The sequence below is a fragment of the Pseudophryne corroboree genome, chromosome 1 (assembly GCF_028390025.1).
Source record: "Pseudophryne corroboree isolate aPseCor3 chromosome 1, aPseCor3.hap2, whole genome shotgun sequence".
NCBI lineage: Eukaryota > Metazoa > Chordata > Amphibia > Anura > Myobatrachidae > Pseudophryne > Pseudophryne corroboree.
Genome location: NC_086444.1, coordinates 525,341,450 through 525,353,827, shown reverse-complemented (window position 1 = coordinate 525,353,827; position 12,378 = coordinate 525,341,450).

The following is a 12,378-nucleotide window of genomic DNA, read 5'->3' as shown; positions in this document are numbered from 1 at the left end:
CTATGGCAGAGTACATTCAGGAGAACTTGGCTAAGGGATTTATCAGACCCTCACAGTCCCCAGTTGGGTCGGGGTTCTTTTTCGTGGGTAAAAAGGACGGTTCGTTGCGACCCTGCATCGACTTCAGGGAATTGAACCGTATCACGATTAAAAACTCGTACCCACTGCCTCTCATTTCGGTTTTGTTTGACCAGCTTCGTACTGCCACCATTTTTTCTAAGATTGACCTACACGGTGCTTACAATCTAATCCGAATAAGAGAGGGGGATGAATGGAAGACTGCCTTTAATACCCACTCAGGGCATTATGAATATTTGGTGATGCCTTTTGGGCTCTCTAATGCCCCGGCAGTCTTCCAGGAATTCATGAACGATGTGCTCAGGGAATATTTGGATAGATTCTTAGTTGTTTATCTAGATGACATCCTAATCTTCTCTCATTCCCTGGAGGAACATCGGAAGCATGTACGCTTAGTCCTCCAGAAACTCAGAGACCACCAGCTTGGGGCGAAGCTGGAGAAGTGCGAGTTTGAAGTCCAGCAAATCGCATTTCTAGGGTATATTATCTCCTCAGAAGGTTTCCAAATGGAGGGTTCTAAGGTACAGGCAGTCCTGGATTGGGTGCAGCCCACTAGTTTGAAGGCGCTTCAGCGTTTTCTGGGCTTTGCAAATTTTTATAGACGGTTTATCGCTGGATTTTCGTCTATAGTGGCCCCCTTGGTGGCACTCACTAAGAAAGGGGCAGATGTTGCTCACTGGTCTTGTGAGGCCAAAGCGGCCTTTGCCCGTCTCAAAAGGGCATTTGTCTCGGCCAAGGTGCTGCGACACCCAGATCCAGAGTGTCCTTTTGTGGTAGAAGTGGATGCCTCTGAGATAGGTATTGGGGCAGTGATCTCTCAGATGGGGGTGTCTGATAATTGCCTTCATCCCTGTGCTTACTTTTCTTGTAAATTTTCGTCTGCCGAGATGAATTATGATGTGGGTAACCGGGAATTGTTGGCTATAAAGGATGCACTCGGGGAGTGGAGACACTGGCTTGAGGGGGCTAAGTTTGTGGTCTCAATTCTCACCGACCATAAGAATCTGGCATATTTAGAGTCAGCGAAGCGGCTCAATGCCAGGCAGGCACGATGGGCTTTGTTTTTTGCTCACTTTAAGTTTTTGATAACATATCGCCCTGGGTCAAAAAACATCAAGGCTGATGCGCTCTCGCAGAGTTTTGCTCCAGTTCAAGAGACCACCGAGGAGCCATTGCCCATTGTGTCCCCATCATGTATTAAAGTGGGCATTACCCAGGACCTCTTGTCATTAGTCCTTAGAGCACAGGAGCAGGCTCCTCCAGACCTTCCGGTAGGTCTCTTGTTTGTGCCTCCTAGGTTAAGACAGCGAGTGTTCCTGGAATACCATGCCAAGAGGTCGGCAGGGCATCCGGGTATTGCCAGAACTCGGGAGTTGCTGTCTAGGGCGGTGTGGTAACCCTCGGTGGCTAGGGATGTGGATCAGTGGGTTCGGGCATGTGACGTTTGTGCCCGAAATAAAACTCCTAGAGGGGTTCCTGTCGGCCCATTACATCCACTCTCTATTCCGTCTAAGCCATGGACCCACATTTCCATGGATTTTGTGGTGGACTTGCCCAAATCCTCGGGGATGACAGCCATTTTGGTTGTCATTGACAGGTTTTCGAAGATGGCGCATTTCATTCCACTGGTTGGGTTGCCATCGGCCAGACGCCTGTCTGAGTTATTTATGCAGCATGTTGTGCGCCTCCACGGGTTGCCACTTGATGTGGTCTCTGACCGTGGTTCCCAGTTTGTGGCCAAATTCTGGAGGGCATTTTGTTCTGATCTCCAGATTTCTGTGAGCTTGTCGTCAGGCTACCATCCACAGTCTAATGGGCAGACTGAGAGGGTGAACCAGTCCTTGGAGCAGTTCCTCAGGTGTTATGTCTCCAAGTGTCATACTGACTGGGTTGCTCATCTGTCCATGGCGGAGTTTGCCTATAACAACGCGGCTCACTCTGCTACAGGGATCTCTCCCTTCCTTTGTGTGTATGGGCATCATCCTAAGGCCAATTCTTTTGACCCCCTGGATTCCACGTCTGGTGGTTCCTCTGTTGTTTCGGTCCTTAGGGGTATTTGGAGGAAAGTGAAGAAAGCCCTTGTGTCTGTGTCATTAGTGACCAAAAGGGGTTTTGATAAGCGGAGAAGACCCTGCAGCTTCAAATTAGGAGACTTCGTCTGGTTGTCCACCAAGAATTTGAAGTTGAGACAGCCATCTCATAAGTTTGGCCCCCGATTCATCGGCCCTTATAAGATCACCAGGGTTATCAATCCGGTGGCATTTCAGTTAGATCTGCCCCGTTCATTGGGTATCAATAAAACATTTCATTGTTCCCTTTTAAAACTGGCGGTTAGTAATCCTTCTTCCAGTGGAAGACCTTCTCCTCTTCTGATACGGGGTCAGAGGGAGTTTGTGGTTGAAAGGGTTCTTGACTCCAAGATGGTTCGGGGTCGGCTGTCATTTTTGGTGCACTGGAAGGGGTATGGCCCGGAGGAGCGGTCGTGGGTGCGCAGTTGTGATCTTCATGCCCCCAGACTGATACGCTCTTTCTTCTCGCAGTTCCCCGATAAACCCGGTGGTAGGGGTTCTTTGACCCCTCATCAGAGGGGGGTACTGTTAGGATCTCCTGTTCTGTGCTGCCACGTCGCCATGGCAACCGGGAGGCAAGTGTTAGCGAAGTAACCTGAGCGCAGCTGATACTCCGGTCCGGGTTTTTACTGTGTAGTGGTTACAGGCTCTGTGCACGGCAGGGAATCCGGCGCTGGTTTTATGCTCACAGTCTGTGAGGTCTGAGTGGGGCGTGGACAGCACCTGCTATATAAACCATCCTCTCAGGCTAGGCAAATGCTGCTGAATCTTTGTTTGTTAGTCAGTTCCAGAGAGTTAGCTTGTACTGTGTGACTTTGTATTTACTTGTTGCTTACTGCGAATAGGCCTTGGGATTCGGTACTTCATTCTGCCAATCCGGACCTAGCAGTAAGACTGGAGTCAGTTGTTTGACCTGCTGGGGTTCTTTTGCTATTCTGTGAACCCAGCAGGTTTGCGGCTGTACTCTCAGACCTGCTTGCTTAATCCTCCCTCACAGCGCAGGGCGTCCAGGTGTCAGTTTAGTGGCAGTAAGCTGAACCTGTGCCCTGCAAGTGGGGGTTAGGATTGTGGATACTCTCCTTGTGTCTATATTTCTATCTCTGACCAAGGAGTTTATTCCCACACCCGTTGGTAACCCTTTGGGGTTTTTTCTGTTGCTCTTAGCAACATCATTTCAGGTGCTCCACATGTGAAATCACTACACATCGCTTCATTGTCCGCTCTATTCCATCTGAGCATTCCTGACACTAGGGAGACACCCAATTCCTGAGCCTTTGGGCTTCTCCGTTCACTTTGTGTTTATTAGTTATTCCATCACCTCCTGTGTATGTTATGTTATACTGTCTGTGAGTTCATTTGCTTCGCTTCCCTCTCTGTTCATACACCGGTATACTCCTGTTAGCACTGGTGTGCGTAACATGTGGTAAATACTATTTTATTAATATCTTAGAAAATGATTGTCTAATTAATTGTGCAATATTTTTATTAACCATATTAAAGGGACAAATTTAAATAATTTCTAATTGGTGTTTTTTAAAAAGCTTTTCATGTCAAGGGAAGCATTTACAATTTTACGATGTGGGTACCATCCATATATCCATAAACTAATGAAAACCATAAAGCAAACAGTGTGGGGTCCTCCCTATTTTACACTAACCAGTACTAAGCTGAACCAACTGAGATTGGTGACACTATAGTAGGGAAACACAGAGTGTGGGGTCCACCTGCCATAATGGCAATACCAGTCTAGTTTCAGGGGTCTGGGGCTGGTGGTCGTTTGAAGGGAACAATAACACGGGGCCTAATTCAGACCTGATGGCAGCAGCAAATTTGTTAGCTAATGGGCAAAACCATGGCCCTCATTCCGAGTTGTTCGCTCGCAAGGCGAATGTAGCAGAGTTACACACGCTAAGCCACCGCCTACTGGGAGTGAATCTTAGCTTCTTAAAATTGCGACCGACGTACGCGCAATATTGCGATTACAAACGAGTTAGCAGTTTCTGAGTAGCTTCAGACTTACTCTGCCTGTGCGATCAGTTCAGTGCTTTTCGTTCCTGGCTGACGTCATAAACACACCCAGCGTTCGCCCAGGCACTCCCACCGTTTCTCCGGCCACTCCTGCGTTTTTTCCGGAAACGGTAGCGTTTCCAGCCACACGCCCCTAAAACGCCGTGCATCCGCCCAGTAACACCCATTTCCTGTCAATCACAATGCGAACGTCGGAGCGATGAAAATGCCGTGAGTAAACTTACTTTCATCATAGTAAAGTTACTTGGCGCAGTCGCAGTGCGAACATTGCGCATGCGCACTAAGAGAATTCTCACTGCGATGCGATGAAAAACTCCGAGCGAACAACTCGGAATGAGGGCCCATGTGCACTGCAGGGGGGGCAGATATAACATGTGCAGAGAGAGTTAGATTTGGGTGTGGTGTGTTCAAATTGGAATCTAAATTGCAGTGTAAAAATAAAAGCGGCCACTATTTACCCTGTAAAGATACAAAATAACCCACCCAAATCTAACTCTCTCTGCACATGTTATAAATGCCCCACCTGCAGTGCACAAGTACGGTTCACAGTATAGGGGTTACTCACTGACCTTTTTTGATCTTCCCGGCACTTCTGCTGAGTCACCTGGAAGATGGCCCCTGCTTCAGGTTTGCTAGATAGTAACGATGATACTTCCGGCCTCACTGACACCAGTTTATTTGAACATGGAAGAGGTAAGTTAGGTTAGTGAAACACTACCCGTATGGCGGGTACACAACAAACAAATGTAACACATTTATGCAGAAGATCTTAGTGCAGCAATAATCCTTCTTAACAATTACACCAATAATGTCTGTAACTCTGTAATACTGATAAGTACGGCACATATACAACTTTGAAATTCGGGTAGTCAATAACACGTCACTCTGAGAATACCACATACAATAGCAGATGTCGCAATGCAAATATTCCACTCTATGGTCATGGGTAGCTTCCCAACCTATTAGTACTTTAACCTTGCAGTTTATAAGTGTCTTTTAGCATAACACGGAAATAGTATCAATGTTCCTGTGACCGAATTCCAATACACCTGAGCTCAGGGTAGAATAACAGTTTCCCAATAGTTGTCAAAGTGGCTGAAGTAGGGATATTTATGCACATATATAAAGCCCCAAAGTATAAAGTTCATTATGAGAATGAATACAGTGACAGGCTTGGTCCCTGGCAGCAATAATACACTTTTCCTCCCAAACTGGTAAGTGCTTCTTCACAAATTGCTGTAAGTTTCTTTTAACTTGATAACAGACTGATTGTCCCATAATTGTCACAAACACTCCTTGTGAATGGTTTGACCAGGGCCCCCAGACTTATATTACATGGGGTAGGCAGGTACTCAGTCTCAGCATTTGTATAGGTTGCTCAGGTCTCTCACACACTGCTGCATAGAGCTGCGGGATACAGGGTTTCCCCTGTTCTCTGCTCCGAACTTCTGAGGCTGCTCTTCCTGGGTCACACTGTTGTGCACATAGGACATGGGACCATGCTCTGTAATCACACTCTGCCTGAGGCACTGTAATTCACACTCTGTCTGAGGCTGTCTCCTTCCTGACGCCCACATGTATCACCAGTACTGGCTTCTGTGATCCTGTCAGCAGCACATGTGGGTCGTCTCTGCCTTTGCAAACAAGAGCAGGGTCATACTGTATATCACCTCCCTCTGTCCGGGCCAACATTCCATATCCAGGGTTCCCACTCTTGGAGGAACCAATGAGGTGCAAGTGAGGAGATCTGTGCCTGTTCAGCAGCAAAACCATTTTAGCTGTATTAACCCATGCTGTCCATGCAGGTTCTCCTAGGGAAAAGGCTGTGCTGGGTTATATACAACAGAAACAGTACAGAAACCAGCGCTGGCTGTGCGGATATAAATAATCTGGATGGTTTGTAAAATTAAAAAATAATCAATTTATTTACCAATGAACATTCAAAAAAAAAAATATATATATAAGGGTATGCATATGGATAAAAGCTAGTAGAATGTAAACAATGCCATAAAAATGGTTTGAATTAAGCTGCCAACTAACTAAAATATTTTTAAATTCAGCCGATCCACCAAAAAGGTACCTGTAAAAGAGTCCTCATAGGCTAGGACCTCTACCAAATAATAACAGTCAGCAATAAACACTGGATATCACCAGAACAGTTGGAATCATCCCTTGATGTGCTGTCAGCCTTAAGAATTGTCCATTTATGGCCAAAGGGAAGTCCAGATAGTAGGAGTTTAAGATTAGGTTTGAATTAGGCCCCCTATTTTTTTACATTTTACACATTTTAACAGTGAACACAGAGCAAAGAGCACCTTGTCTGTCAGTGGCTAGCCTATTATTTGCAGGTTTGGTCTTGGCTTTAGAACTCACTTCATAGTAAATCTGACGATTCTATACTTCTACTGAAAATAACATCAATGTTGAGTCAATGGATCGGAACCTGCAGAAAAAAATACAAACTAGTAAATAGGGATACATACAGTGCTATTTTTGGGCCGGAATGCCGTTCCTTAAGGTCTTTTCTAAAATGACGTAATCAGGAATGGCATTCCAGGACGTCTGCAGCCTGGCCTGTCATGCTGTAGCAGCTGTCACCACCGCCGCCACTGCTTCCCATGTCTGAAGGGAGGAGAGCGCAGTGCGCGTCTCTCCTGCCCCCTCACTGTGTCCTGGATTTTACATGGCCGCGGGAGACAGGGACACAGTGAGGGAGCAGGAGACACGTACTGTGCTCTCCTCCCCTCAGACATGGGAAGCAGCAGCAGGAAGAGAGGCAGCAGCGACAGGAGGAGCAGCAGCAGCTGGGGTGAGCGGCAGCGGGGGTATAGTGTTACTGACACTGCTGGGGGGCATTGGTTATCTGTCACTGCTGGGGGGCATTGTGTATCTGGCACCGCTGGGAGGCATTGTGTATCTGGCACTGCTGAAGGAACTGTGTATATATGGCACTGCTGGAGGGCATTGTGTATCTGGCACGGCTGAGGGAACTGTGTATATATGGCACTGCTGGAGGGCATTGTGTATCTGGCACTGCTGGGGGACATTGTGTATCTGGCACTGATGAGGGAACTGTGTATATATGGCACTGCTGGGGGCATTGTGTATCTGGCACTGCTGGGGAACTGTGTATATATGGCTCTGCTGGGGGGCATTGTGTATCTTGCACTGCTGGGGGACATTGTGTATCTGGCACTGCTGTGGGAACTATGTATATTTGGCATTACTGGGGGGCATTGTGTATCTGGCACTGCAGGGGGGCATTGTGTATCTGGCACTGCTGGGAGGCATTTTGTATATGGCACTGCTGAGGGAACTGTGTATATATGGCACTGCTTGGGGGCATTGTGTATCTGGCACTGCTGGGGGACATTGTGTATCTGGTACTGCTGAGGGAACTGTGTATATATGGCACAACTGGGGGCATTGTGTATCTGGCACTGCAGAGGGGCATTGTGTATCTGGCACTGTTGGGGAACTGTGTATATATGGCACTGCTGGGGGGCATTGTGTATCTGGCACTGCTAAGGGACATTGTGTATCTGGCACTTCTGAGGGCACTGTGTATATGTGGCACTGCTGGGGGCATTGTGTATCTGGCACTGCGGTGGGGCATTGTGTATCTGGCACTGCAGAAGGCATTGTGTATCTGGCACTGCAGGGGGCACTGTGTATCTGGCACTGCTGGGAGGCATTGTGTATCTGGCACTGCTGAGGACATTGTGTATATACGGCACTGCTAGGGGGCATTGTGTGTCTGGCACTGCTGGTGGGCATTGTGTATCTGGCATTGCTGGGGGCATTGTGTATATACGTTACTGCTGGGGGGCATTGTGTTTCTGGCACTGCTGAGGGCATTCTGTATCTGGCACTGCTGGGGGCATTGTGTATATACAGGGGCTGTTGGGGGCATTGTGTATCTGGCACTCCTGGGGGCATTGTGTATCTGGCACTGCTGGGGGGCATTGTGTATCTGGCACTGCTGAGGGCATTATGTGTATATACAGCACTGCTGGGGGCATTATGTGTTTAAAAAAAAGTTTATGCACCAACTGATGCCCCACCCCTTTCATATCTCCACCCACATCACCGCCCACTTCTGCCCCGACCACAGTTCTTGAACCTATTTTCCTACAAAAATAGAACTGGATAAATATGATATCTTGGCAAACGGGATACCGGCTGTCACTTTTAACCTCTCTGCCAGAATCCCAGTAGCGAGTCCCCTCACAGGCTCACTGTGCTCGCCACACATCAGGTCCGGAGGCTCGCTTCACTCACCATAGGTCCTATTCCCACTGGAGCCATCAACTGAGTGGGAATACCAAGCGTTTGTTGGGATTCTGGGCATCGGTAGTTCACTGGCTGTCGGGATTCCAGCTTCGGTCTCTTGAACGCCGGGAGCCTGACAGACAGTATATTGACTGCATCACTGTAATTATACCCCTTAGACAGGGGCATTATTTATTAACAGTTTTTTATATAGCACCGCAAATACCGTTGTGTTTTACAATTATTATAAGAGAGGAGGAGGTGCATGTGCAACCTACTCCCTGTGCGCCTCCTCCTCTCTAGCTGGAAGTGCATAAGAGTCTGAGCACTAGGAGCTCAGACTCTAATGTGCATGCACAAGCCTCTGGTAAAACGGCGGCAGGCATTTTCCTAGTGATTTCTCTAGTGCCCATGCGCAAAATGCTGGGAAAATAGCCACCACACCATTTTCCCAGTGATTATTTGTGCCCTTGCTGCCACCTACAGGGGACTCTGGAGAGGTGAGTATTAAAGAAATGGGTGCAGAGTGTGTGGTGTGGGCCCCCCTGGACTTAGGGGTCCATGTGCACCACACACACTGCACCCATTATAAATACGTCAGTGTCCTTAGACTATTTGGAGTTGAAGGTAGCACTCCTTGAAACAATAAATAATGGCAGTATGTTGATTACTATTAAAGTACTATCAAGAAAATTGGTGTTTGGCAGTAAATAAGTAACATTTGGTGCAATAATATAAAACACAACTTGGGATTTCAAACTTGACTCTTAGTAAATTTACCCCTGTGGGCAACTTTACTAATTGGTAGTTTTGCTTAACCCCTGCACATTGCCAGCAAACTAAAGTACCAAATTACTGTGGTGCTTTTTTACTAGAGAAGAGCGGGTTCGGTTCTCAGAGAACCGAACCCTACCGGGCTTCACGTTCCGAGCCCGGATCCGAGTCTGGCTTGGGTATTCCCGCCTAACTCAGAAACCAGGACGAGGCAAAACGTCATCATGCCACTGTTGGATTCTCGCGGGGTTTGGATTCCATATAAGGAGCCGCACGTCGCCGCCATTTTCACTCCGGCATTGGAGAGTGTAGAGAGAGGACGTGTCTCCGTTCTCTCAGTGTCCGTGTCTTGTGCTGCATCTGTCCAGTCACAGTGTTGTGTCCTCTGCTGCCATATGTCCAGTGCTGCCCAGTGTTGCTGTGTTGTGCTGCATCAGTTCAGTGGTAGTGTGTTGTGCTGCATCAGTCCAGTCACAGTGGTTGTGTCCTCTGCTGCCATATGTCCAGTGCTGCTGTATAATAAGTCCCTTACAGTGTTGCTGTGTTGTCCTCCATCAGACCAATGGTAGTGTCCTGTGCATCAGTCAGTCCAGTGACCAATCACAGTGGTGTTCTCTGCTGCCATATGTCCAGTGCTGCTGTATAGGGTGCTGTGTTGTATTGCCGTATAATTTCAGTAATCCTGACGTATAATTCCAGTAATCCTGCTGTATAATTACAGTGGTACTGACGTATAATTCCAGTAATCCTGCCATATAATTCCAGTAGTACTGTCGTATAATTCCAGTAATCCTGCTGTATAATTCCAGTGGTACTGCCGTATAATTCCAGTAATCCTGCCATATAATTCCAGTAATCCTGCCATATAATTCCAGTGGTACTGGCGTATAATTCCAGTAATCCTACTGTATAATTCCAGTAATCCTGCCGTATAATTACAGTGGTACTGTCGGATAATTACAGTAATCCTGCCGTATAATTACAGTAATCCTGCTGTATAATTCCAGTAATCCTGCCATATAATTACAGTGGTACTGGCGTATAATTACAGTAATCCTGCCGTACAATTCCAGTGGTACTGTTGTATAATTCCAGTAATCCTGCCGTATAATTCCAGTAATCCTGTCGTATAGTTCCAGTGATCCTGCCGTATAATTCCAGTAATCCTGCCATATAATTCCAGTGCTACTGGTGTATAATTCCAGTAATCCTGCCGTATAATTCTAGTGCTACTGGTGTATAATTCCAGTAATCCTGGCCTATAATTCCAGTGATTCTGCTGTATAAATCCAGTGATCCTGCCGTATATGTCCATTGATACTGCCGTATATGTCCAGCGGTACTGCCGTATAAATCTAGTGATCCTGCCATATAAATCCAGTGGTACTGGCGTATAAATCCAGTGATCCTGCCATATAATTATGGTGGTACTGGCATATAATTCCAGTAATCCTGCCGTATAATTCCAGTAATCCTGCCGTATAATTCCAGTGGTACTGGCGTATAATTCCAGTAATCCTGCCGTATAATTACAATAATCCTTCCGTATAATTACAGTGATCCTGCCATATAATTACAGTGATCCTGCCGTATAATTCTAGTGATCCTGCTGTATAAATCCCTATAAAACCATATAATTCCGTATAAATCCAGTCCAGTGGTGCTGCCATATAAATTCAGTGATACTGTCCTGTGCTGTATATTATTTACTCCAAATAAAGAGGTTATTAATATTTAATCCAAATAATTTTTACAGGGTTTGCCCTGTGAGGTGTAGGGGTATGCTCTCCTGTGCCGCATATTGTGTTATATAACTCCAGAAAAATAATGAAGAACAAAAATTTGGAGGATAAAATAGGGAAATATCAAGAACCACTTCCTCCTAGTGCTGAAGCTGCTGCCACTAGTCATGACATAGACGATGAAATGCCATCAACGTCATCTGCCAAAGCTGATGCCCAATGTGTTAGTAGAGGGCATGTAAAATCCAAAAAGCTAAAGTTCAGTAAAAAATTTTTTTTTAAATGGTCTGAGGAGAAATGTAAACTTGCCAATAAGCCAGTTATGACACGGAGTGGCATGGAACGGCTTAGGCCCTGGCCTATGTTCATGACTAGTGGTTTAGCTTCACATGGCAATGGAAGCATTCATCCTCCCGCTAGAAAAATGATAAGAGTTAGGCTGGAAAAAGCACAGTAAAGAACTGTGCATTCTAAGATGGTATCACAAATCCCCAAGGAGAGTCCAAGTGTGTCGGCGTTTGTGATGCCTGACCTTCCCAACACTGGATGGGAAGAGGTGGCTCCTTCCACCATTTGCACGCCCCCTGTAAGTGCTGGAAGCAGCACCCACAGTTCAGTTTCTGATATTCAAATTGAAGATGCCACTGTTGAAGTACACCAGGATGAGGATATGGGTGCTGCTGGCACTGAGGAGGAAGTTGACGATGAGGATTCTGATGGTGATGTGTTTTGTTTAAATGAGGCACCGGGGGAGACACCTGTTGTCCGTGGGATGAATAAGTCCATTGTGATGCCTGGGCAAAACACAAAAAAGCCACCTCTTCAGTGTGGAATTATTTCTCCACAAATCTGGACAACAGGTGTCAAGCCATGTGTTGCCTCTGTCAATCTGTAATAAATAGGGGTAAGGATGTTAACCACCTAGGAACATCCTCCCTTATACATCACCTGCACCGCATTCATCAGAAGTCAGTGTCAAGTTGTGAAACTTTGGGTAAGAGCGTAAGCAGTCCACTGACACCTAAATCCCTTCTTCTTCTTGTACCCAAGCTCCTGCAAGCCACACCACCAACTCCCTCAACGTCAACTTCCTCCTCAGTCAGGAACGTCAGTAGTCCTGCAGGCCATGCCACTGGCAAGACCGAGGAGTCCTCTCCTAACCGGGATTCCTCCGGAGGATCCTTGAGTGGTACACCTGCTGTTGCTGCCGCTGCTGTTGTTGCTGCTGGGAGTCGATCGTCATCCCAGAGGGGAAGTCGGAAGACCACTTGTACTACTTCAACTAAGCAATTGACTGTCCAACAGTCCTTTGTGAGGAAGATGAAATATGACAGCAGTCATCCTTTTGCAAAGCGGATAACTGAGGCCTTGACAGCTATGTTGGTGTTAGACGTGCGTCCGGTATTTGCCATTAG